This window comes from Rattus norvegicus, chromosome 7, assembly GCF_021556685.1.
Source record: "Rattus norvegicus strain SHRSP/BbbUtx chromosome 7, alternate assembly SHRSP_T2T, whole genome shotgun sequence".
NCBI classification, from domain to species: Eukaryota; Metazoa; Chordata; class Mammalia; order Rodentia; family Muridae; genus Rattus; species Rattus norvegicus.
The window spans coordinates 130397955-130425827 of record NC_141540.1 but is presented as its reverse complement, the minus strand read 5'-3'; the positions used below and the strand labels follow the sequence as shown (position 1 = coordinate 130425827).

General features: G+C 38.9%; 1 long non-coding RNA gene across 2 annotated transcripts in view; it reads right to left on the bottom strand.

Annotated features, from left to right (window-relative positions):
• The window catches only part of LOC120093828 (uncharacterized), a 143713-nt gene that overhangs the window by 10452 nt on the left and 105388 nt on the right, over nucleotides 1-27873 (bottom strand). For both annotated transcript variants that reach the window (XR_015624941.1, XR_015624940.1), the window contains exon 2: nucleotides 2446-2546. This is a non-coding gene — a long non-coding RNA (uncharacterized LOC120093828). The remainder of the gene's footprint in view (nucleotides 1-2445; nucleotides 2547-27873) is intronic.

Genomic DNA, 27873 nt, shown 5'->3' with positions numbered 1-27873 from the left:
GCTACCTATGGGGTCAGAGTCCAGGGTCAGTCCATGTATAGTCTTTAGGTAGTGGCTTAGTCCCTGGAAGCTCTGGTTGCTTGGCATTGTTGTACTTTTGGGGTCTCGAGCCCCTTCAAGCTCTTCCAGTTCTTTCTCTGATTCCTTCAATAGGGGACCTATTCTCAGTTCAGTGGTTTGCTGCTGGCATTCGCCTCTATATTTGCTGTATTCTGGCTGTGTCTCTCAGGAGCGATCTACATCCGGCTCCTGTCGGTCTGCACTTCTTTGCTTCATCCATCTTGTCTAATTGGGTGGCTGTATATGTATGGGCCACATGTGGGGCAGGCTCTGAATGGGTGTTCCTTCAGTCTCTGTTTTAATCTTTGCCAGGCTTTGATCCTTAGCACCACAAGACTTGTTTTCTATTGATCTGGTCACCATATAAGTCCTTTTACAGTACTGAATGATGAACTTTGTGTTCACATCAAAAAAATTCTTTTTTGATATATTCAACCACGAAGTATAGTGAAATATAATAGATGGTATTTGTCCAGGACAAAGTTGATTATAACCATGGAACTCATTCATAGAGTGCCCTAGAAAAATTCCTCAGAGAGATTCCTGGTGACTCTGGGTTCCCGCCATTTACAGAGACCACTTCCTCCCGTTATTTACTTTGTGAGTCTTGGGAAACTGCATACACTACAGTCCTCAATTATTTGGGCTTAGAGTAATTGGCTGCAGATGGTGATCATCTACACTGGATCTCTCCTGACCCTCGGGAAACTGGCATGTGTGGAATGGGGGTCTGAATGAGGGTAGATCCCAATCATTTCCAACTCTGTATTAGTTACTTTCCTTAAGGGAGGAAGCTTATCTGGGTAAATAGTTTCAAGGGGTTGTTGTCCATCATTCTGGCCTCCTATGCCAGTAGAAGATGATGGAAGAGATTTCATATTGACTGGAAAGAAGACAGTAGCAAAGACATACACTCAAAGACCTGCTTTCACCAGCTATTCTCCACCTCCTGAAGAACCCCACCATCTTCAAACGAGCACCACCAACCAGGGCCCAAGCACACCAAACATGACCTCTAGGGAGCATTTCACAGTTGGCCCACAATAAACTCCAAGTGTTATTTTTGCTAGTTCATTGGGAGCAAATCATTGTTGACAGGGGTTAACAGCAAACCAACCATCAATCTTAGAGTGAAACTAAGAAAGGTTTCCTTAGCACCTAGACACTGACTGGCTGAGTCACTTAAAAGCAAAAGTTCTGTTGTTCTTTTAATTAAAAATAGTCCTCCATCTGCTTCTTGAACCTGTCTTATAAAGTTGGTTACCTTTGGCAGTAATCTTCACTGTCATAACAAATAAGCTGTCTTCTAAATTTCATTCACTAATTTCTAGCCTTGTCTCCCGCTGTAGACAATTGCTACAAAACCCAGTTAAATGAGTAAATACTTCTCTCTAAAAACTCAAGAAGCGCAGTTACTCTTGCTGGGACTCCTTAGCTTGTTATTTGCTTTTGGTTTGGCTGGCAAACACTCTGTGCAAACAACTTTTAGCATATTAAAAACATATATTCTTTATGGACTCTTGGCTCATTATAGAAAGATGTCGAGAGAGGGAGACATACAATTGCTAATAATCATAGGCCCTTATTTTACGCTTCAGACCTATACTCAACAAAAGGCTTCGGAAACCCCCTTTGGCAAGAGTTTACATTTCGTGTAAACTCCATTGTCATGTTTTTAGGATGCACACGTGAAGGGGAGACCTCATGCTCCAGAGGCAAGCATGATCCAAAAGGGAGAGACACAGCAAAACACCTGTGCATTCTGCTGTGCCTTGCTGACGGATAAACCTCAAATGGAGTATGATGCAATGGCTAAAGCTTTTTATTCTTTGTGGCTCAATTCACCATCATCTGCAGAACAATCCTTTTGATAAATAAGTGTCAATGTTTTGAAAACATAATTACTCAGAATTACCCAAGTAGAACCCACAGTTTTTGAGCATTCGCTATGTACCAAAACTATGCTGTGTGTGCTCTCAAGAACACACATTTTTTTCTTCCAGAAACTCAGAATCTAATGTAGAAGAGGAACGTAAGTAAGCCATGCAAGACAAACTTAATAAATTGCATAATAAGGTAAAAATGAAGGAGTTCCGGGAAAACACAATGGTGACCTGCCCCAACAGTTTAGAAAATGGCTTGCCAAAGAGAATCTACTAAAGCTAGCTCTAAGCAAAATGACTAAGAGGGCCATTATGGGTCCCAGTTTTATTTGTTTTAAGTACACACATTTGCAAACCTTTTGTTGCCAAGCAGCATCCACACACAATACTGGGATATTCATTAGATATTTAAATGCAAAGTGACATTAATTCTGAGAAAAAAATGAAAGGTCAAGTGGATATAGAGATGCACTAGCACAACGGAACAGATAAGTCTGGTCACCTGGCCTGGCTTGCAGAACTTTTGTTTTCCATGGCAGATGTCCAGGATCCATGGGCATCAAGCCACCACCATGAACACTGTCGCCTACTTCAACCACCAATCTGAAAAATATGATAATCGTATACTAATGAGGATAAACAAACAAAAAATTTAATCAACACAAAACTATTACCAGTCTTAAATTTTTAATTATGCTAGACTTTGTTATATAAAAGAAAAGTTTCACAGCAAATGTCTTTTCTTTCCCTGTTGTTGAAAATGGTTTTTTTTTTCATACAACATATTGTGATTATGGCCTCCTCTTCTCCTACTCCACATAGCTCCTCCCTTCCCATTTGGATCCACCCCCTTTCTTTCTATCCTTAAAGAACAGATAAGCATATAAGGAATAAAAATATCATAAAATAAACCAAAAACAGACAAATCAGGATATGACAAAACAAGAAAAAGAACCAAAGGAAAAAATCCTCAAGAAATATATATAGAATCAAACACCCACACAATGACCAACAAAAAAATCCCATAAAAAAAACAAACAAACATGGAAATCATACTGAATATGCAAAGAACCTGTAAGGTTAAGAATTAAAACAAACAGAATATGTGAACAACAACAATAAAAAATGCCCTGACTTAACATTAAGAAACAAAGAACCTCCAAAAAAATTCCTCTGAGTTGTTTCGTGTCATCTACTACTGGGCATGGAAGTCACCCATGGGAGAGCTTTGTTTCCTGAGTTGACTCCCTTGGAGAAAACAAATTTTTTTATTTGCAGGTAGTTATCAACAGGAGATGATTTCTGGTTTAGAGATGGGGAAGTGTGTCCACCTCCTTCAGCTCCAAGACCCCATCCGGTGTCCTGTGCGTGTTGTCACACTCTGTGTGTTCATATGTGTGCCAAACCTGTTGTGTCTGGAAGATTATTATACCCTGATGCCCTCTGCCTCCTCTTCCACATAAGTCATTGAACTCTGAGGGGTGGGGTTTGATGGAGACATCCCTTTTAGATCTCTTTCTCTGTATATTGTCTGGTTACGGGTCTCTGTATTTTTCCATGTGTTGTAGAAGAAAGTTGCTTTAATGGCTGAGCTAGGCACTGTTCTATGAGTATAGAAGAACATCATTGAGTTATTTTATTGCTATATTCCTATCACAGAATAATAGTATTTAGTTTTACCCTAGATCCCTGTCCTATTAAATCCCATGTTCTTACCACTCAGGAAATACTAGGTATGGACGGGTTTGCCCATCCCATAAAGTAGGCAGAATTCAAATCAGATATCGATTGGTTATTTTCAAGAACTTTGTGCTACGATTATAGCAGTGTATCTTGCGGGCACACCACTCGTAGTTCAAAGGGTGTGTAGCTGGCTTGGTATTTACCCTTATACGTGGGTAGCACGCAGAGTACCTTTCAGTACCGTGAATACTAGTCTGTAGAGATGAAGGCGTTTACTAGGCACCAGCTCAACTTCTCCATGTCCAGTGAGTTGTCTGGGTGCTGTCATCTGTAATAGAGTCCTGTCATCCATTTGAGAAGAGACCCCAGGGTTGGGGACTTAGCTCAGTGGTAGAGCGCTTGCCTAGCAAGCGCAAGGCCCTGGGTTCGGTCCCCCGCTCCGAAAAAAAAGAAAAAAAAAAAAGAAGAAACCCCAATAGCTATGGCAATAGCTTAGGTTATTTGGTGGGTTCCTATAGAACTCCCATGTCCAATAAAATGATTAGATGTAAATGATTCCTGCTATTAAAATTTTCATTGCTGATGAGAGATATCCAACTAGAGTCCCATCTCCCCTATTGATCTCATTTAGATAATCTTCCTATATATTATTATGTTATATAGAGAGATAATAGATAAATAATGCATATATTATTTATATATTGTTATATGTATTATATTTTATTCTATATATAATATATGATTCGTGTATATTATAGAAAGCTTCTACTATACTGTTTCCATCTGACTCCCCAAGTGGCCATTAGTTTAAGCTGTCCTACCTGTATTGTCTCCATCACTCCCTTTTTCTCCCCCTTCTTGTCGTCCCTCCGATTCCAATTCCTCCCCCATGGCCATCCATAACTATCTGTTTTATTTCACTTTTCTGGGGAGATCCATCCCTCACCCTAGTCTCTTCCTCTGTACCTAATGTCTGTGGTTATACAGACTGTCTTGTCAAAGACTTAACAGATAACATCCATAAATAAGCATATACACACCATAACAAATGTTACCTCGTTCAGGATGTTTTTCTATTTTTATCCACTTACTATCTATTTCACGATTTCATTGTTTTAACTGCCGAGTGGTACTCCACATTTTTATCTATTCATCTGTTGACAACATCTACACTGTCTCCAATTCTTGCTATTATGAATAGAGAAGAAATAAACATGGTTTATTGAGTGTCTCTGTAGTAGAATGAGGTTTTCTCTGTGAATATGCCCAGAGTGCTCTAGCTTGATCTTGAGGTAGATTGATTTCTATCTTTCTGAGGAACCACTAAACTGATTTCCTTAGTGGCTATACAGATTTGCACTCCCGCCAGCAATGGATGAATGCCCCCCTTACTCTACATCCTCACCTTCATAAGCTGTCATCTGTGACATTGATCATGGCCATTCTGTTGGGTGCAAAATGAAATCTCAAAATAATATCGATTTGCATTTCCCTGATGGCTAAAAGTGCTGAACACTTTTTTCAGTGCTTCTCAGCCATTCGAGTTTCCTCTTTTGAGAATGCAGTTTAGATCTGTACCCCATTTTTTAAATGGATTACTGTTTTCTTGACAATTTTTATTTCTTTATATAATTTACATATTAGACCTCTGTCCAATGTGTAGTTGGTAAAGCTCTTTCCGCATTCTGTAGATTACAAGTGTCCGAATGATGCTTTACAGTTCCATGACTTGTCATTTACTAATCATTGATCTTAGAGCCTGAGCTATTGATGTCCTGTTCCGAAAGTCTTTTCCTATCCCACTGAGCTCCAGCCTATGCCCTACATCCTCTTCTATCAAGTTCAGGATAATATTTTATGTTGAGGTCTTTGAGCGATTGGAGTTAAAATTTGTGAACACTGATAAGTTTGGATTTATTTACCTGTAGAATCCAGCCATTCAGTTGGACTGGCACCCTTTGTTGAAGCAGCTGTCTTTGCTCTAGTGTGTATTTCCAGCTTCTTTATCAAAAACCAGGTGTACATATATGTGTGGATTTGTAGCAGGTCCTCGATTCTATTCCATGGGCCAGCATGTCTGTTTCAGTGCCAATACTATGCTGTTTTATTGCTATAGATCTTTATACAATTTGATACTGAGATAGCAATACTTATTAATAGTTCCTTATCATCCAAATGTGGTTTTGCAATCACGTGTATTCCTGTTCTTATAAAAAGCTGAAAATCGTCCTTCCAAGTTCTGTGAAGAATTGAGTTGGAATTTTCATGAGGATTGCACTGAACCTGTAGATTGCTCTCGGTAAGGATGATCATTTTTTTTACTGCATCAATCCTACCAATGCACCAGCATGGACAATCTTTCCATCTTCTGATACCTTCTTCTATTTCTTTCTTCAACATCTTAAAGGTTTTATCATACATGTTTTTAACTTGCTTGGCTAGAATTACTCCCCAAGATATTTTATACTTTTGGACGTTATTGTGAAAGGCATTTGCACCCTAATTTATTTCTCAGTCTGTCTTTCGTATTTACAAAGGCTACCGATTTATATGTCTTAATTTGAATCCCAATACATTGTAGAAAGTGTTGATCAGCTATAAGATTTTTCCAGTAGAATTTTATGGTCATTAATGCATAATATCATATCATCTGCCAATAGTCTATTTTGACTCCTTCCCATCCTACTTGTATCCCCTCGATCTCCTTCAGTTGTCTCGCTGCTCTAGCCAAGAATGCAAGTCCTATACTGAATAGGAATGAAGAGTGGACAACCTTATCTTGTTCCTTATTTTAATGGAAATATTCCAATTGATGTTGGCTGTGGGTTTGCTATAAGCTGCCTTTATCATGTTGAACTATGTCCCTTGAATCCCTAAACTTTACAGGACTTTTATCACGAAGGAGCATTGGTTTTTGTCAAAGACCTTTCCTGCAGTTAATGGGAGGATGATGAGGCTTTTCTCTCAGTCTGTTTATGTGATGAACAGCATTAATCAATTTACATATGTTGAACCCATCCATGCATCACTGGGATGAAGCCTACTCGATCATGGTGGATGATCTTTTCATGTGTTCCTGGGAGACCATCTTTTCATGTGATCTTTCATGTATTCGTATAGTATAGTATAGTATAGTATAGTATAGTATAGTATAGTATAGTATAGTATAGTATAGTAGTCTGGGCTAACATCTGTGGTATCTTGGGGTTTGTAAAATATCTGTTCAGGTCTTTCTGGCTTTTAGAGTCTCCACTGACATGTCAGGTGTTATTCTAATAAGTCTGCCTTATTAGATTATACCCTTTTCCCCTTGCAGTTTATATAGCATTCTCTCTCTCTCTCTCTCTCTCTCTCTCTCTCTCTCTCTCTCTCTCTCTCTGTGTGTGTGTGTGTGTGTGTGTGTGTGTGTGTGTGTGTGTGTGTGTAGTGTATATGTACATTTAGTGTTTTGATTATTAAGGGATATACTTTTAACTTACAGAGCCCTGATGACTGTCATTAGTATCTCTCCCTTTTGGAGCTGTCTATTCAGTTCACTGATTGGAAGATTTAGGTTTTTGTGGTTTCCTTTGTGCACTCCTAGGTATCAGCCCCTGTTATAGTCAGGTTTTTATCGCTGTGATAAGAACCATGATTAAAAGTAACTTGTTGAGGAAAGGGATTTTTTTTTTTTTTGGCTTACACTTTCAGATGATAATCCATCACTGAACGAAGTCTAAACAGGACCTGAAGCAGACAGGAACCTGAAGGCAGGAACTGAAACAGAGGCCATGAAGGAGCACTGCTTACAGACTTGCTTCTGTTATTTGTCCAGTCTGCCTTCTCATACTACCCAGCATCACCTGCCCATGCACAGGTGTCAATATCTCCAGTGGACTAGGCTATCCCACACCAACCATCCATCAAGAAATTTTCCTTCAGACTTGCCTAAAGCTCACTCTGATGGACATTATTTTTTATCTTCAAGGTTCCCCTTCATATACCCTCAAGCTTGGGTCAAGTTGACAATAAAACAAACCAAGACAGCCCCTGTCTGAGATATACATGGAAAAGATTTTCTCACATCTTCTAGCTGACAATTTCTCTTGCTGGGCAAAAGCTTCGTAATATCAGTTAATCCAATTTGTCAATTCATCGGGTTATATCCTGTGCTACTAGAGATTTTTTCTAAAAGAAATTCTTGCCTGGACTTATCTTGAAGTATTTTCTTTGTATTTTCTTCTAGTACTTTCTACATGTTGGGTTTTATATTAAAGTATTTTTCCAGTTTCAATTACCTTGTGAAGGGTAGGTAATGCCAATGTAATTTTATTCTTTTGGCATAGATTCAATTTTCCCAATACCATTTGATGAAGAAACTTTTCTCAAAATGTATGGTTTTTCAAGCTTTTGTCAAAACTTAGGTTGCCAAATAAATATTTTAAAATTTGTTCAAAACCACTGAAGATAAGAAAAATGAAAATTAAAACTACCTTGGATTCCATATCATCTCAATGAGGTTAGCTATTGTCAAGGAAATAAATAAATAACAACAAATGCTGGAGAGGCTGGGAGGAAATAGGACTCCTTATTCGCTACTGGTTGGACTTTAAACTTATGTGTATTAAATGAGTAAATGTCGAGATTTCCCAAAACGGAAAAATGTAGTCGTTCTGTGAGATCTTCTTCGTGACAAAGGACAACAGAAGTATTAGAAAGGATTCTCCAGGATACACAATTTGAAGTTTTCCTTGTAGATCACCCAATCCTGCAGGCTATGCTTATGATTATGTATTATGCTGTGCATAAAAGAATGGAAAATATATGATAGAATCTACTAATTAGAGACATGGACACATCTTGTGTTGTAAAGTGGTATTTCTATTACCCCAAACTCTGCCAATATTTGTGTGGCTTTTTTGTAAGAAGAAATTGATATCAGCCAAGACATTCCACAGCAGGTCTCAGTTTCTTTCTGCAAACCACCTCAAAGATACTCTCAGCCACCAGCAACTTGAGTAAAATGAACTTTGGAATCCAGGTAAATTAAAAGTCAGTGAACGTCTAAGTACGTTTTGGCTTATAGATGCAGGCTCGTTTGGAATGAAGTTTAAGTCGAGGGGCTTAAACTTAAATTGACAATCCAGAAAGAGGCGGTCAATGGTGCTATCCTTCATCAAGTGTTCATGGTGAATTATGTTTTCAGTCCCTAGTGTGTGTAGGTAACTGAAACCTACACATATAAGCCCATAGAGCACAAACTATGGATTTCTGGAAGTTTCTATTCAAGTCAGTAGAAGACTGCGCACGTGCGCACACACACGCACACACGCACACACACACACACACACACACACACACACACACACACAATCTGGACAGTTGATAGAATACAAATTATTAAAGAGATTCATGATCATCTGCGCATCTGGATTTCTATTATATTTCAAGACAACAGACTCAGGAGATAGTAGCATCTCTTCAGTGTATAGTGCAGATCAAAAGCATCACAGAGGACTGGAGAGATGGCTCAGTGGTTAAGCACACTGACTGCTCTTCCAGAGGTCCTGAGTTCAATCCCAGCAACCTCATGGTGGCTCACAAAAGCATCACAGAGGTTGATTCTTATAACAGATCTTCCCCTTCCTCATCCTCCTGCTCTTCTTTTTATCTTATTTTGGCAGTGGCGTTCATTACCTTTCCTGTTTCTGTGTGAAAAAAAAAAAAAAAAAAAAAAAAAAAAAAAAAACCCTGACAATCACTTCTTTTTCTTTTACTGGATTTTTTAAATTTACATTTTAAATGTTATCCCATTTCCCTGTTTCCCCTCCAGAAACCCACTATCCCACCCCTCCCACTTCTATAAGGGTGATCCCCCACCCACCCACTCACTCCCTTCCACCTCCCAACCCTAGCATTCCCATACACTGGAGCATCGAGCCTTGACAGGACCAAGGGCCTGACAAGGCCATCCTCTGCTACGTATGCAGATGAAGTCATAGGTCCATCCCTGTGGATGGTGGCTTAGTCCCTGGGAGCTCTGGGGTGTCTGGTTGGGTGATATTGTTGTTCTTCTTTTGGGGTTGCAAACTCCTTCAGCTACTTTGGTTCTTTCTCTAACTACTCTATTGTGGACCCTGTTCTCAATGATTAGCTACACACATACACCTCTGTATTTGTTAGGCTTTTGCAGAGAGAGGTGACAACTATATCAGGCTCCTATCAGCTTGCACTTCTTGCACCTGCAATATTGTCTGGATTTAGTATCTGTATATGGGATGGATTCCCCCAGGTGGGACAGTCTCTGGATGGTCCTTCCTTCAGTCTCTGCTCCAAACTTTGTCTCTATATCTCTTCCTGTGACTGTTTTTGTACCCCCTTCTAAGAAAGTCTGAAGCATTCACATTTTGGTCTTCCTTATTCTTGAGCTTCATGTGGTCTGTGGATTATATTTTGGGTAATTCGAGCTTTGGGGCTAATATTCGCTTATCAGTGAGTGTGTACCATGTGTGCTCTTTTGTGATTGTGTTACCTCACTCAGAATATTTTCTAGCTCCATCCATTTGCCTATGAATTTCATGAAGTCACTGTTTTTAATAGCTGAGAAGTATTCCATTGTGTAGACGTACCATATTTTCTGTATCCATTCCTTTATTGAAGGACATCTGGGCTCTTTCCAGCTTCTAGCTATTATAAAGAAAGCTGCTATGAACATAGTGAGCATGTTTCCTTGTTGTATGTTGGAGCATCTTTTGGGTATATTCCCAGGAGTGGTAGAGCTGAGTCTTCAGGTAGTATGATGTCCAATTTTCTGTGGAAACTCCAAACTGATTTCCAAAGTGGTTGTACCAGCTTGCAATCCCACCAACAATAAAAGAGTGCTCCTCTTTCTCCACATCCTTACTAGATTCTGTTGTCACCTGAGTTTTAGATCTTAGCCATTCTGACTGGTGTGAGGTGGAATCTCAGTGTTGTTTTGATTTGAATTTCCCCGATGGCTAAGAATGTTGAACAATTCTTTAGGTACTTCTCAGACATTCGATAGTTCTCAGCTGGGAATTCTTTGGTTAGCTCTGTACCCCATTTTTAATAGGGTTATTTGATTCTCTGGAGTCGAACTTCTTCAGTTCTTTGTATGTTTTAGACATTAGACCTCTATCAGATGTAAGATTGGAGAAGTTCTTTTCCCAATCTGTTGGTTGCAGTTTTGTCCTATTGACAGCGTCCTTTGCCTTACAGAAGCTTTGCAGTTTTATGAGGCCCCATTCGTCAATTCTTGATCTTGGAGCATAAGCCATTAGTGTACTGTTGAGGAAATTTTTCCCTGTACCCATGTATTCAAGGCGCTGACTCACATTCTATTCTATTAGTTTCAATATATCTGTTATTATGTGGAGGTCCAAGATCCACATGGACTTGAGCTTTTTACAAGGAGATAAGAATGAATGAATTTGCATTCTTCTACGTACTCCAATGAACCAGCACCATTTGTTGAAAATGTTGCCCTATTTTTCACTAGATGGTTTTAGCTCCTTTGTCAGACATCAAGTGACCATAGGTATGTGGGTTCATTCCTGTCTTCAATGCTATTCCATTGATCTGCCTGCCTGTCTCTGTACTAATACCATACAGTTTTTATCACTATTGCTCTGTAATACAGCTGGAAGGGATGGTAATTCCCCCAGATGTTCTTCTATTGTTGAGGATAGTTTTGGCTATCCTTGGGTTTTTGTTATTCCAAGAGAATTTGGGAATTGTTATTTCTAACTCTGGGAAGAATTGACTTGAGAATTTGATGAGGATTGCATTGAATCTGTAGATTGCTTTCAACAAGATAGCCAGTTTTACTATATTAATCCTACCAATCCATGAGCATGAGAGATCTTGCCTTCTCTTGAAATCTTCAATTTCTTTCTTCAGAGACTTGAAGTCCTTCTCATACAGATCTTTCACTTGCTTGGATAGAGTCACCCCAAGGTAATTTACATTATTTGTGACTATTTTGAAGGGTTTCATTTTCCTAATTTTGTTCTCAGTCTGTTTATCCTTTGAGTAGAGGAAGGCTACTGATTTGCTTGAGTTAATTTTATATTCAGCCATTTTGCTGAAGGTGTTTATCAGGTTTAGGAGGTCTCTGATGGAATTTTTGGGGTCATTTAAGTATACTATCACATCATCTGCAAATAATGATATTTTGACTTCTTCCTTCCAAATTTGTATCTCTTTGATGTCTTTTTATTATCTAATTGCTCTAGCTATAACTTCAAGTACTATATTGAATAGTAGGGAGAGAGTGGGCGGCCTTATCTAGTCCCTGATTTTAGTGGGATTACTTCAAACTTCTCTCCGTTTAGCTTGATGTTGGCTACTCGTTTGCTGTATATGGCTTTTACTATGTTTAGGTATGGGCCTTGAATTCCTGATCTTTCCAAGACTTTTATCATGAAGATGTGTTGAATTTTGTCAAATGCTTTCTCAGCATCTAATGAAATGATCATGTGGGGTTTTTTTCGTTGAGTTTATTTATATAGTGGATTACATTGATGGATTTCCATATTTTGAACCATCCTTCCATCCCTGGGATGAAGCTTTCTTGATCATGATAGATGATCATTTTGATGTGTTCTTGGATTTGGTTTGCAAGAATTTTATTGAATATTTTGTGTCAATATTCATAAAGGAAATTGTTCTGAAGTTCTCTTTCTTTGTTGGGTCTTTGTGTGGCTTAGGTATAAGCATAATTGTCACTTCAAAAGAAGAATTAGGTAGTGTTCCTTCTGTTTCTATTTTGCAGAATAGTTTGAACAGTATTGGTATGAGGTCTTCTATGAAGGTCTAAAAGAATTCTGCACTGAATCCATCTGATCCTGGGATTTTTTTGTTCGGGAGACTTTTAGTAAGGTTTCTTTTATGTATGTAGGTGCCCATGTATTTGAAGCATAGATATTTAGGGTTGAGAGTTCATCTTGGTGGATTTTTCCTTTGATGAATATGAAGTGTCCTTCCTTATCTTTTTTGATGACTTTTAGTTGAAAATCAATTTTATTCGATATTAGAATGGCTACTCTAGCTTGCTTCTTCAGACCATTTGCTTGGAAACTTCTTTTCCAGTCTTTCACTCTGAGGTGGTGTCTGCCTTTGTCTCAGAGGTGTGTTTCCTGTAGGCAACAGAATGCAGGGTCCTCATTGCGTATCCAGTTTGTTAATCTATGTCTTTTTATTGTAGAGTTGAGACCATTGATGTTGAGAGATATTAAGGAATAGTGATTATTGCTTCCTGTTACATTCATATTTGGATGTGAGATTATGTTTGTGTGCTTTTCTTCTCTTTGTTTTGCTGCCAAGACAATTAGTTTCTTGCTTTTTCTAGTGTGTATCTTGCCTCCTTATGTTGGGCTATACCATTTATTATCCTTTGTAGGGCTGGATTTGTAGAAAGATATTGTGTAAATTTGGTTTTGTCATGGAATATCTTGGTTTCTCCATCTATGTTAATTGAGAGTTTTGCAGGATACAGTAACCTGGGTTGGCATTTGTGTTCTCTTAGGGTCTGTATGACATCTGTCCATGATCTTCTGGCTTTCATAGTCTCTAGTGAAAAGTCTGATGTGATTCCGATAGGTCTGCCTTTATATGTTACTTGACCTTTTTCTCTTACTGCTTTTAATATTCTTTATTTTGTGCATTTGGTGTTTTGACTATTATGTGAGGGAAGGAGTTTCTTTTCTGGTTCAATCTATTTGGAGTTCTGTAGGCTTCTTGTATGTTTATGGGCATCTCTTTCTTTAGGTTAGAGAAGTTTTCTTCTATGATTTTGTTGAAGATATTTACTGGTCCTTTGAGCTGGGAGTCTTCACTCTCTTCTATACCTATTACCCTTAGGTTTGATCTCATTGAGTCCTGGATTTCCTGTATGTTTTGGACCAGTAGCTTTTTCCGTTTTACATTTTCTTTGACAGTTGAGTCAATGATTTCTATGGAATCTTCTGCTCCTGAGATTCTCTCTTCTATCTCTTGTATTCTGTTTGTGATGCTTGTATCTGCGGCTCCTGTCTCTTCCTTTGGTTTTCTATATCCAGGGTTGTTTCCCTTTGTGCTTTCTTTATTGCTTCTATTTCCATTTTAATTTCTTTACCTGTTCGATTGTGTTTTCCTGGAATTCTTTCAAGGATTTTTGTGATTCCTCTCTATAGGCTTCTACTTCTTTATTTATGTTTTCCGCCATTTCTCTAAGGGAGTTCTTCATGTCTTTCTTGAATTCCTCCAGCATCATGATCAAATGTGATTTTAAATCTAGAGCTTGCTTTTCTGGTGTGTTTGAATATTCAGTGTTTGCTTTGGTGGGAGAATTGGGCTCCGATGATGCCATGTAGTCTTCGTTTCTGTTGCTTGGATTCCTGCGCTTGCCTCTCGCCATCAGATTATCTCTGGTGTTATTTTGTTCTGCTCTTTCTGACAGTGGCTAGACTGTCCTATAAGCCTGTGTGTCAGGAGTGCTGTAGACCTGTTTTCCTGTTTTCTTTCAGCCAGTCATGGGAACAGAGTGTTCTGCTTTCAGGCATGTAGTCTTTCCTGTCTACTGGTCTCCAGCTGTTCCTGTGGGCCTGTGTCCTAAGTCGACCAGGCAGGTCGCTTGAAGCAGAAAAGTTGGTTTTACCTGTAGTCCTGTGGCTCAAGTTGCTCGTCGGGGGCTGCTTTTGAGCTCTCTGTGAGGGCAGCAACCAGGAGGGCCTCCGACACCTTTTCCCAGGGCCCCCGTGCAACAGGGTCCTAGATGGCGTTAGGTATTTTCCTCTGGAGTCAGAAATGTGGGCAGAGTGTAGTCTCTTCTGGCTTCCCAGGCGTGTCTGCCCCTCTCAAGGCTTAGCTTTCCCTCCCATGGGATTTGGATGCAGAGAACTGTTGACCGGTTCCCTTCAGGTCCAGGCAGTGTCTGGACTGCGGGGGATCTGCCGTTCGAGTGCCCCATCTTCCGGTTCCCAGAGGCCATATACAGTTTCCTCTTGGGCCAGGGATGTGGGCAGGGGTGGGCAGTATTGGTGGTCTCTCCTACTCTGCAGTCTCAGGAGTGCCCACCTGTCCGGGCAGTGAGCTCTCTCTCCCAAGGGGTTTGGGAGCAATGAGCTGTGGGCAGGGATCAGTGAGGTTGGGGCTCCAGCTTGGTCGGGAGACTTTTAATGAATGTTTATATTTCTTTAGGGATTATGAGAATGTTTAGATAGTTTATCTGATGTTGATTTACCTTTAGTATCTGATATCTTTCAAGAAAATTGTCCATTTCATCCAGATTTTCCAGTTTTAGTGAAGATAGGCTTTTGAGGTAGGATTCTTTTAATTTCCTCAGATTCTGTTGTTATGTCTTCCTTTTCATTTTTGATTTTGTTAATTTGGATACTCTCTCTGTGCCCTCTGGTTACTCTGGCTAAGGGTTTACTATCTTGTTGAGTTTCTCAAAGAACCAGCTCCTGGTCTTGTTGATTCTTTGTATATTCTTTTTTTTTTTTCTACTTGGTGGATTTCAGCCCTGAGTTTGATTCTTTCCTGCCATCTACTCCTCTTAGGTGTATTTGCTTCTTTTTGTTCTAGAGCTTTCAGCTGTGCTGTCAACCTGCTAGTTTATGCTCTCTCCAGTTTCTTTTTGGAGGCACTAAAAACTACGAGTATTCCTCTTAGCACTGCTATCATTGTATCCCATAAGTTTGGGTATGTTGTGCCTTGATTTTCAATAATTCTAAAAAGTCTTTAATTTCTTTTTTTATTTCTTCTTTGACCAAGTTATCATTGAGTAGAGCATTGTTCAGCTTCCATGTATATGTGGGCTTTAGTCTTTTTTGTTGTTATTGAAGACAAGCCTTAGTCCATAGTGATCTCATAGGATGCATGGGATTATTTCTATTATCTTGTATCTGTTGAGACCTGTTTTGTGATCAATTATATGGTCAATTTTGGAAACAGTACCCTGAGGTGCTAAGAAGAAAGGAAGAAGTCAAAATATCACTATTTGCAGATGATACGATAGTATACTTAAGTGATTCCAAAAATTCCACCAGAGAACTCCTAAACCTGATAAACAATTTAGGGAAATTAGGGAAATGACACCTTTCACAATAGTCACAAATAATATAAAATACCTTGGTATGACTCTAACCAAGCAAGTGAAAGATCTGTATGGCAAGAACTTCAAGTCTCTGAAGAAAAAAATCAAAGAAGATCTCAGAAGATAGAAAGACCTTCCATGCTCATGGATTGGCAGGATTGATATTGTAAAAATGGCCATTTTGCCAAAATCAATCTACAGATTCAATGCAATCCCCCATCAAAATGCCAACTCAATTCTTCATAGAGTTAAACAGAGCAACTTGCAAATTCATTTGGAATAACAAGAAACCCAGGATATCAACTTCTGGGGAAGTCACCATCCCTGGCCTCAAACTGTATTACAGAACAATAGTGATAAAAACTGTATGGTATTGGTACAGAGACAGGCAGGTAGATCAAAACAATAGAATAGACACAGAAATGAACCCACATACCTATGGTCACTTGATCTTTAACAAAGGAAGTAAAACCATCCAGTAGAAAAAAGACAGCATTTTCAACATATGGTGCTGCTTGAACTGGAGGTCAGCATGTAGAAGAATGCAAATTGAACCATTCTTATCGTGCTGTATAAATCTCTCAAGTCCAAATGGATCACGGACCTCCATGTAATACCAGATACACTGAAACTAATAGAAGAAAAAGTGGGGAAGAGCCTCAAACACATGGGCACTGGGGACAATTTCCTGAACAGAATACCAATGGTTTATGCTCTAAGATCAAGAATTGACAAATGGGACCTCATAAATTTGTAAAGCTTCTGTAAGGCAAAGAATATTGTCAATAGGACAAAATTGCAACCAACAGATTGGGAAAAGATCTTCTCCAATCTTACATTTGATAGAGGGCTAATATCCAAAATATACAAAGAACTCAAGAAGTTACACTCCAGAGAATCAAATAACCCTATTTTAAAAATGGGGTACAGAGTGAAACAAAGAATTCTCAGCTGAGGACTATCGAATGTCTGAGAAGTACCTAAAGAATTGTTCAACATACTTAGCCATCAAGAAAATGCAAATCAAAACAACCCTGAGATTTCACCTCATGCCAGTCAGAATGGCTAAGATCAAAAACTCAGGTGACAACAGAATCTAGCAAGGATGTGTACAGAGAGAAACACTCTTCTATTGTTGGTGGGATTGCAAGCTGGTATAACACACTCTGGAAATCAGTCTGGAGTTTCCTCAGAAAATTGGACATCATACTACCTGAGGACACAGCTATACCACTCCTGGGCATATACCCAAGAGATGCTCCAACACAGAGCAAGGAAACATGCCCCACTATGTTCATAGCAGTCTTATTTATAATAGCCAGAAGCTGGAAAGAGCCCAGATGCCCTTCAACAGAGGAATGGATACAGAAAATGTGGTATATCTACACAATGGAGTACTACTCAGCTATTAAAAACAGTGACTTCATTTCATAGGCAAATGGATGGAACTAGAAAATATCGTCCTGAGTAAGGTAACCCAATCACAAAAAGTACACATGGTATGCCCTCTTTGATAAGTGGACGTTAGCCTAAAAGCTATAATCTACAGACCATATGAAGCTCAAGAATAATGAAGATGAAAATGTGGATGCTTCAGTCCTTCTTAGAAAGAGGAAACAAAAAATATTCCTAGGAGGAGATATAAAGACAATTTTGGAGCAGAGACTGAAGGAATGGCCATTCAGAGACTGCCCCACCTGGGGATCCAGCCAATATACATACATCCCACCAAGCCCAGACCACATTGCTGATACCAAGTGCATGCTGACAGGAACCTGATATAGCTGTCTCCTGAGAGGCTCTGCAAGAGCATGTCAAATACAGAGATGAATGCTAGCAACCAACCATTGAACTGAGAATGGGGTCCCAATTGGAGAAGTTACAGAAAGGATTGAAAGAGCTGAAGTGGTTTGCAACCCCATAAGAACAATACCAACCCACCAGAGCTCCCAGGGACTAAAGCACCACCCACAGAGTACACATGGACAGACCCATGGCTCCTGCTGCATATGTAGCAGAGAATGGCCTTGTTGGACACCAAAAGGAGGGGTAGCCCTTGGTTCTGCCAAGTCTGGATCCCCCAGTAAAAGAGAATGTCAGAGCAGAGAGGCAGGAAGGGATGGGTGGTTGGGTGGGGGAAAGGGGCTAACATTTGAAATGTAAATAAAAAAAATATCCCCCCCCCAAAAAATGGCTGTTTCAGCTTGTTTCTTGGAACCATTTGCTTGGAAAATTGTTTCCCAGCCATTTACTCTGAGGAATTGTCTGTCTTTGTCACTGAGGTGTGTTTCCTGTATGCAGCAAAATGTTAGGTCCTGTTTATGTATCCAGTCTGCTAGTCTATGTCTTTTTATTGGGGAATTGAGTCCATTGATGTCGATAGATGTTAGGTACCAATGATTGTTGTTTCCTCTTATTTTTGTTGTTAGAGATGGGATTATGTTTGTGTGGATATATTCTTTTGTGTTTGTTGAAAGAAGGTTAGTTTTATGCTTTTTCTAGCGTATAGTTTCCTTTCTTGTGTTGGAGTTTTCCATCTATTATCCTTTGTAGGACTGGATTTGTGAAAATATATTTTGTAAACCAAGTTTTGTTATGTAATATCTTGGTTTCTCCACCTATGTTCATTGAGACTTTTACTGGATATAGTAGCCTTGGCTGACATTTCGCTCTCTTAAAGTTTGTATGACATCTGCCCAGGACCTTCTTGCTTTCATAGTCTTTGGTGTAATTCTGATAGGTCTGCCTTTATATGTTACTTGACCTTTTTCCCTTACTTCTTTTAATATTCTTTCTTTGTTTTGTGCATGTGGTGTTTTGACTATTGTGTAACAGGAGGAATTTCTTTTCTGATCCAATGTATTTGGAGTTCTATAAGCTTTTTTATGCTTATGGGCATCTCTTTCTTCAGGTTAGGCAAGTTTTCTTTTATAATTTTGTTGAAGATATTTACAAGACAACAATTGGGAGTCTTCATTCTCTTCTATACCTATTATCCTTAAGTTTGTTCTTCTCATTTTGTCCTAGATTTCCTGGATGTTTTGGGTTAGGATCTTGTTGTGTTTTGCATTTTCTTTGATGGTTGTGTCAATGTTTTCTATGGTATCTTCTGCCCCTAAGATTCTCTCCTCTATCTCTTGTATTCTGTTGGTGATGTTTGCATCTATGACTCCTGACCTCTTTCCTAGGTTTTCTATTTCCAAGATTGTCTCCTTTTATGATTTCTTTATTGTTTCTATTTCCATTTTTAGATCCTGGGTGGTTTTGTTCAATTCCTTCACCTGTTTGGTTGTGTTTTCCTGTAATTCTTTAAGGAATTTTTGTGTTTCCTCTTTAAGTGTTTTTACCTGTTTGCCTGTGTTGTCCTGTATTTTTTCAAGGAGTTATTTATGTCCTTCTTAAAGTCCTCTAAAATCATCATTGAGATGTGATTTTTTAAATCAGAATCTTGCTGTTCCAGTGTGTTGGGGTGTCCGGGACTTGCTGTGGTGGAAGAACTGGGTTCTGAAGATGCCAAATGACCTTGATTTCTGTTGCTTAGTTTCTTGCACTTGCCTCTCAGCATCTGGTTATCTCTGGTGTAGCTGCTCTTGCTGTCTCTGACAGTGTTTGACCCTCCTGTAAATCTGTGTGTCAGCACTCCTGGGAAACAAGTTCTCTCCCAGCAGGATTTGGGTATGGAGAGCTGTGGCACAGGGAAATGGAAGGATCCTGTCCCAGAGGTCTCCTTGGCTCTGGCATCCCAAGGGCTCCTAGTGGGTCTCTCTGAGCAGAAGAGTCCTACCTGTGCTCTCAGGTGAGTCAGCACTCCTGGAATACCAGCCCTCTCCCAGCAGGATCCAGGCACAGAAAGCCGTGGCATAGAGTCAGCTCTCGGTGCAGATGGAAACCGGACAATCACTTCTTAATAGAGAAAGCCTTATATTGGCTCACAGCTCAGTAATAATGCATCAGGGTGTAGTATATATGAGGTTGTCACTGTAACTAGGAGGCAGAGACACCCAAACAACCTAATTTCTCTTGAGTCTCAGTAGCTGTTTCTACTTTACTCTCATTCCTTACAATAGCAAAGTCAAATTCATCTTACAGATAAATTTTCAAAGTACTCATTGTAAATTGTTTGTAAATATCAAAATCCCAGTGTAAAAGTATCCCTTGGGTAATAGTATAACTTAAATCAGTCCCAAAACATTTTTTTTGGTTCTTTTTTTCAGAGCTGGGGACCAAACCCAGGGCCTTGCGCTTCCTAGGCAAACGCTCTACCACTGAGCTAAATCCCCAACCCCCCAAAACATTCTTATATTCAAAATGTGGCCAACAATGCAACAGTGTTCAGACCTGGGGCTTCTGAGATGTAATCAATAGACTAACAAGCTCGTACATCACTGCAGAAGCAGCTTTAATACAAAATAAAGTTCAGTATGACAGGTTTACCCTGTCTCTCTATAAGATGTCCTTAAACATTTTAATGTAGGCAAGGGGCCTTTATTAGGTCTTCTCGCCTTTGGAATCATGGGTTAAGTTCATCTCCATTCTTTATAAATTGTCTGGTGTGAATTATTAGGCTCTAACACTATAAAATTGGGGATGCTATAAAATGCCCTAGTTATAAGCACTCTCTCACACACTTGTGTGCTGTTCTCTTTATTCTCTCTCTCTCTCTCTCCCTCTCTCTCGCTCTCACTCTCGCTCTTGCTCTCTCTCCCCATCTCCCCCCTCTCCCCTCTCCCTCATTTCTTCATTCTCTGAAAAACCACACTTCTGCTGGAGACATTGACTATCATGGCATCCTGGCATATCAGGAGAATTAATGTTCCCCTTCCTTTTCAACAGGAGGCATGTTCTGCAGTGATAGTGTCAATAATGTGTCCCCTTTGGGGGCTACGGGTTAAGTAACTGTATAGATCTACCGCAGATTTAGTTGGTCTATTTTATTTAATTTTTATTTTTTGGCAACTACCCAAACCTCTTTCTTTTAATTTGTATGAGACGTTTCATGGTCACCCATACCATTGTAACCATTTTAATAGGTGTTCAGCAATAGCTCACTGCTGTTCATTTTCATCCCCATGCATGACAGCTGATGATAACAAACATCTTTTCATGTTATGTACCACATACCAAAAAAAGCTAAAAAAAAAAATAGAGAGAGCTGAAGGTCCTCTGGATGCTGACCTAAATCACAATGACACGACCAAACACAAGAAGATGAGAATGCTGGGACCTAATATGATGCTTCTGTCTGAGAATGAAGATGAAAACTGAAGCTAATCAGCTTGTCAAGTTTACTTCCTCCTTTCTCTGTCAAAGCAAGATGAAGAGAGGCTATAAGGGATCTGGAAGTATGGTTTCTACATGGAAACAAAGCCCAGTGGTACCTAGAGCTACAACATACTTCCTCAGTTAGGAGAGACTGGAGGAACTGAAAAGCCAAGAGCATCTCTAATACTGAACACAACCTTAGCCTATGGTAAATGGTTTGGCTTACATTGAGAAAGAGACACATTAAAGTCACTTATCTTCAAATTTAGAGATAACGTTTTGTGTCTTTTTTACTTCTCAGGTATTCTTCAGTGTTCTGAAAGTCCTTGCATGGATTTTGACGGAAAGAATCTACTTAAAGCTCTTTGGGGGAAGAGATTTTAGGAATTACTCTGAAGTATGTCAGAATATATCAGTTTTAGTTAATTGAATCAAATGTGTTTAATTGGAATAATTCGGCACCCTGTGTGTCTTCTCTCTCCCCCAAGCCTCAAAAAAAATGAGTTAAAAGAATCTCTTGGCCCTAGAGGCTAACATAAAAAATTCATGCTTCTGTCTACTTTAACTATCATTCCTTAGAGTGGTTGATTTTTTTGTTTAGGATGATGTCAGTTCTCTCATTCGCATTTAAAAACAGGCACATGTGGCTATGAGGTGTAATGCTCATTGAAAGCGTGCGTGACTCACATTAAATTAACACTGTTGAGGAGTAAAAGTGACCGCCCCCACACATCGTTTTCAGATTCCTACAAACACACTGGTATGGAAGCAAGAGACTCCACTGTCATCTAGGAACAATCCTAGAACCCAGAGTAGACAATGGAAGCTTTACCCTAAGATACTGTCAAGTGCATGAGGTTTAAGGTGGGGGACACTTAGCTGTTTGGGTACGTACTGTATCTAGAGATAAACTTGTTCATTATTTGCTCATTGAGCTGCGTGGCTATACAAAGGACTAAGGTGGTGAGCTGCTCACAATGTGTGAAGTGAGCCTGATACACGTGTGGCTATTTTCAGTATAATAGCTTGCTACCCATCACCTAACTGCTACCTATCAGATGCTCTAATTGTCTCCTTGAGCTTGTTGTACATAATGTGCTCTCTGCTGAAATAGCTGTGTTTAATCAAGTACAGTATGCACATGTGTGCTTTCTTTTATAGACTTTGGGAGCCCAGTGAAAAACTGTTGAAAACATTACAATGAGAATAGGTATTTCTTACCATTACCATGCAAGCCTGTGTTTGAAAGAACATAAAAATGGTGTAGTTTCATGGTATAAATGAATCAGTGTAATATTTGTCTCCACTACAGGAAAAAATAAGAGCTCTTTTAGATAGAACATTTAAATTCTCATAAATTCTGAGAAAATAAAAATAGCATTGCTCGGTAAATTGCAATTATATAATGCCCTGGTGAGTTATCTCTCTTTTCTGTATATGGAAATGAATTATTTAAAGATAAACCAATAAGTTGTATTTATTGTCAGGCACTTGGACAACTAATCAAAATAAAGAAAAAGGTGACCCAAATAAACATAAACGATCATGGAAACTTTAAAACAGACATCAAAGGAATTCAGAATCTCATAAGGGAATGCTTTAAAAACCTGTACTCTGTGCTCATCTCAGCAGCACATAGAGAGAATGACCCTTGCACATGGATGACGTAAAAATTCATAACAGTCCAGAGTTTTGCTGGCAACCCTATTGCAATAGGCCCCAAGAAAAAGCCCTGAGACAAGGACTACTGAATATCAAGGATGAATTCCTTCAAGGACTGCAAAAAGAATATGAATAAATATTTAATAAAGACCATGGGGACATAAAAATAAATTAAATAATGAAAACTTTTCAAGATATTAAAGTATGATTTGACAAAGAAAAGAATCTCTAAGGAAAACAACCTAAAATAAAACTAGAAAGGCAGGAGGGAGAAGGAGAGAAGCCACAGCAGGTGACATTAAGATTCCACTTGTGTATTTACAGGTTGTTACGAATGTTCTTAAGGGATGGATGGTACTAGGCTTTGTATGTTTAGGTGGGCAATTATATCTTACCAATTGGGTCAAAGATTATTGTGTTGTGTGTTCTTTTATATGATGGTTTGAGTATAGGAAAGTGTGTGGCGGCAGGAGACACTGGGCTGCCATGGAATTGGAATGTGTTTCCACCAAGATATCTAGCAGATATCTTGGGGCACTACAGTGCTGATTCTAGTGGGGGATAAAAGACAACCTTACTTAAACGACAGCACTTTTATTTTTATATTTTTACAACAACAGATGGATGGCGAACCAATGTGATGGGCAAGAATCTACTAGTAATCCTAAGAGTTGAGAGAAAGTTTTTATTTTCTAAGTAAGAGGAGGCCAGTGCCATGTTAAGTCATGTGATATCTCAAGCATGGGAATTTAAAAAAAAAACAGGGAAGTAGCCTAGGCTGGAGGCTGGAGGTCTCAGGCTGTGTTATAAGTAATGGCAGATCAGAGAGTTAGAGATTAAAAGCTACTTTTAAAAGAAAGTTGTTTAGAAAGTCTTTCAGGATACTCATATTCCTTCTAACGTGGGTTCCACGGGAATTTTGGGTTGAAATTCTAGTCAGACAAGCTACTCCTTAATAACAGGTATGATTAAAAGGTGATTAAGTTTGTTTTTAGAAAGAAGAGAGTAAAGAGATTACCTGAATCACATGGGGATTTTGATCCATTGTTCGGAACTTAGATAGGGAAACATTGGTCACTAACTTCAAGTAGAGGGTTGTGATAAACGTCTGTGACACTGGACAGAGTGAATGCAGACATATATTATAGAAGTTATTAAGGTTAAAGAAAAAACTGTGGCTCCGGGTAGAGAGCTTAACAGATGGATATATTTTGAGCTAAAGTCCTGAGTTTTTAGTTGCTTATTGGTATTAGAATTGATAGAAGGTGTTTAAGTTTGTTTTAAGGAGAGTTCAGAGATTACTGGAATCACGTGGGGATTTTCATCCATGGTTCAGAACTTAGATAGGGAAACATTAGTCACTAACTCCAAGTAGAGAGTTGTGATAAATGTCTGTAACACCAGGCAGAGTGAATGCAGACATATATTAAAGAAGTTATTAAGGTTAAAGAAAAATCTGTGGCTCTAGGTAGAGAGCTTGACAGATGGATATATTTTGGGCTAAAGTCCTGGTTTGATATGTTGCTTATTGATATTAGAATTGATAGAAGATATTTGGTTTGTTTCATGAATTACCCTGCTAAAGGCCATATGGCTCACTGATGCCGGCTAGCAAGGGTTTGTGGTTATGTTTGATATTTACCACAACAGGAAGCTCGGATTCTCTTAATGTGGGCTCCACGGAAATTTTAGGTTCATTTCCTGATATCATAGAGTACAAAAGCCTATCAGGCTCATTGTTTAGCTTACTTCCTGTTTTAAAAAATTGTTTAATCTTCATAATGGGTGTGACTTTGAGTTTTATGGTTATATTATTACTCTAGAGAGAGAGCAAGATACAAGGTTTTCTAGTTACAGACTGAGGAACTCAGTATTTTGGGAGAAAGATTTTGTCTTTGTGTTTTTAAAGGGTGTGATTAGGCTCTGGAAACCTCACAGAGTCATACTGATCAGATTTGATAGAGGTAGACCACCTGAAAAAATTGATTCAGGAGAATCAAACAAAAAGATATCTCTATTCTAAACTTTTGTCTTGAGAGTTGTATTTTACAGAGTGTGCCTACTTGGATTCCTGGGCTCAAGGACTTTCAGCTGGGTCCAGTCAGGACACATCGGCTACAGCATTTGCTTCATTCTTCCTACCCCCTACCCCCAAGGACATCTCAACGCCCATGTACAGCTTGAAGAAGTTATGGAGGAGGAGTCTCCCCAAAGTCCCTGGACTTTTGGGGGGCTGAAAGCTGTTATTCTAAAGTTGTTTTTAAGAGGAATTTAAAATTGGTTGTACTTTAACAGGGAGGAATTAGCTAGATTGAGTTGTGCAGTCATAGTCTCATTTGGTAACTAAGCTAAAATCATATCTTTGCTTTGGTATAGAATTTATTTATTAAAAGAGTTTAAAAGTACAAGAGTTAGAGCCAGTCCTTCTAATGATGTCATTACAAACTTCTAAGTTGATTTCACATGTGAATGAAGGGCCAAATAGCAAATTCATGGCTCTGACTTTGTGAGAGTACTTTCAAGATAATATTAAGATATAAAGACAACAGTCCAGATTGTCTTATATAGATAGATGGTTTTCAAAAATGTCAGAAATCCACAAAATTTGAGATTTAAAGTTATTTATCTTTTGTTGAGATATATCTGCTCCTAACAGTTCCCCTTTGGTGGATTTAATGAAGAGTTTGAACATCTCTATCTCCAGGTGAGGCAATACTTTGTGGCTAGGCAGCCACTGGACAAAACTGCCTGCTTCATCTGCAGACTAATACTGTTCAGAAAAACACATTAGGCAGAATAGTTGACTGATAAGCTCTGACAAGACAGGGTGATCAGCCCTTCAAAAATCTGCATTTCTAGAGTCTGTCAGTTGATTTTGGGCCAGAAAGCTGAAGACTTGCTTGCACTCACATGTTGCTATCAGGGGGCTGTGCTAGTGGAGATTTGTCTCTACAACCTCTCAGTTCTGGAAGCCGTGTTAGACTTCCTATGTGTGTAGATATTTGGTCATCCTCAGATTTCTGACAGGGTTGAAGACTGATTATAGTCTTATAGCCTATCAGGATGTTTAACTCTGAAAATACGTATTTTATTGGATAGTTATCAGATAGTATACAAGCTAGCCAAGATATAATATAGATTTTAAGCCTTTCTTAAGCTGGAATGGATAACTAAATGTTCTGTTTAGCTGATAGTGATGAACTGGGTGTTGAGTATATCATATTTTTATAAATTGTAGAATGGTAATAATTGTACTCAATTTATATATAAGTGAAAAGGCCTTTTAAATGGACAGAAAGGAGGAAATGTTGTGGTTTGCCCTGGAGTTATCTGTATTTTGATGCTAATTCTGCTGCCTCAAGGACAGCTACCTAGTCACGTAATCAGGACTCAGGTGACTTCACCAGAACCTTCTCCCCATTGAATTTGTAAAGTACAGGTGAGGGACAGGTACAGGATAGAAGCTGGACTGTCATTGGAGGAGAAGGAAGGATAGGCGGGAGAGAAGTTTGAAGGAAGAGGAGGAGACTGGAACAGAAAGGAGGAGGAGACAGGAGGGAGAGGGGAGAAGCCATGGCAGGTGATGTTAAGATTCTGTTCTGTGGATTTACAGGTTATTATCAATGTTCTTAAGGGATGGATGGTACTGGGCTTTGTATGTTTAGGTGGGCAATTATATCTTACCAATTGGGCCAAAAAAAAAAAAAAAAACTAGAAGGGAACACTTTAGGATGGCAATGGAAGCCTCAGAGGTAAGCCTCACCAAGAGATTATAAGATGTGAAAGAGATCATTTCAGGTCTTGAAGACAATGTAGGAAAAAATGGATATATCTCAGTTAAAGAAAATGTTAAATCTTACAAAAAAAATCAGGCACAATAATCTGGGACACTATGAAAAAAGCAAACCTAAGAATAATAGTTAGAGAAAAAGGAGAAGAAACCAGGTCAAAGCCCCAGAAAATATTTATAACAAAATCAGAGAAGAAAAATTCCCCTATCTAAAGAAAACAGCTGCCTACCAAGGTACAAAAAGCGTAGAGAATAGAAAACAGAATCAGAAAAGAAATCTCCACAACAGACTATAATCAAGACATTAGAAGTACAGAACAAAGAAAGGATAGTGAGGGGAAAATGACCAAGTCACATAATGGCAGGCCCACTATAAATAAACCATAACTATAAATAAACTTGCAGAGGGGCCTGCAAGGATGATCTACAAACTCCAAGAGATCACAGATGTCAACCCTAGCTACTGTACCCAGCCAACTACCAACCACAATTGGTGGAGAAAGAAAAACATTCTGTGATAAAAATCAAATTTAAGCAATTTCTGCCTATCAGGCCAGCTGCGGAAGGCTCTAGAAGAAAACTTTAATGCGAAGAGGTTAACCACATGCGAGAGGACACAAGGAATAAATAATTCAAGAAAAATAAGTCAAAGGAGATGGGGGGATATACAATAACAGCAAAACAAGAATGGATAAACACTGCTCGCTGATAACTCTCAACATCAATGATTTTATTTCTCAGTGAATAGACACAAACTAACAGATTAGATTACAAAACAAAAACCATATTTCTGCTGCATCCAAGAAATACAAATCACATTCAAAAATAGACATCCCCTCAAGGTAAGCGGACTTAAAAAGATATTCCAAGTAAAGAGACCCAACGAGCAAGCAGGTATAGCCATATTAATATCAGGAAGAAAAAAAAAAACAGACTGAACCAAAACTAATGAGAAGAGATAGTGAAGGACACGAAATGTTCATCCAAGGAAAAAATTCACCAAGAGGACATTACTATTCCAAGCATTTATGTACTGAACAAAAGACCACCAAAGTTTGTAAAATAAACACTACTACAACTAAAATCATATATTGACCCTCACACGGTGATAGTGGGTTACTTCAACACCTAACCCTCACCAATAGATGGGTTAATCAGGTAAAAATTAAACAAAAAATGCTACAATAAAATAACATCATAAAGCAAATGGACCTAGCAGACATCTATAGGATATTCCACTCAAACACTAAAAAAACATGCTGTCTTTTCAGTAGCTCCTGGAGATTTTACCAAAGTTAACCAAATATTAGGAACCAAAGGACATCTCAACAGATACAAGAAAACAGAACTAATGCCATGAATCGGAGCTGATCACTGTAGAATTAAAGCTGGATGTTGGTAACAATAGAAGAAGCAGAAAGTACACAATCTCGTGGAAACTGGGCAACTCACTACTG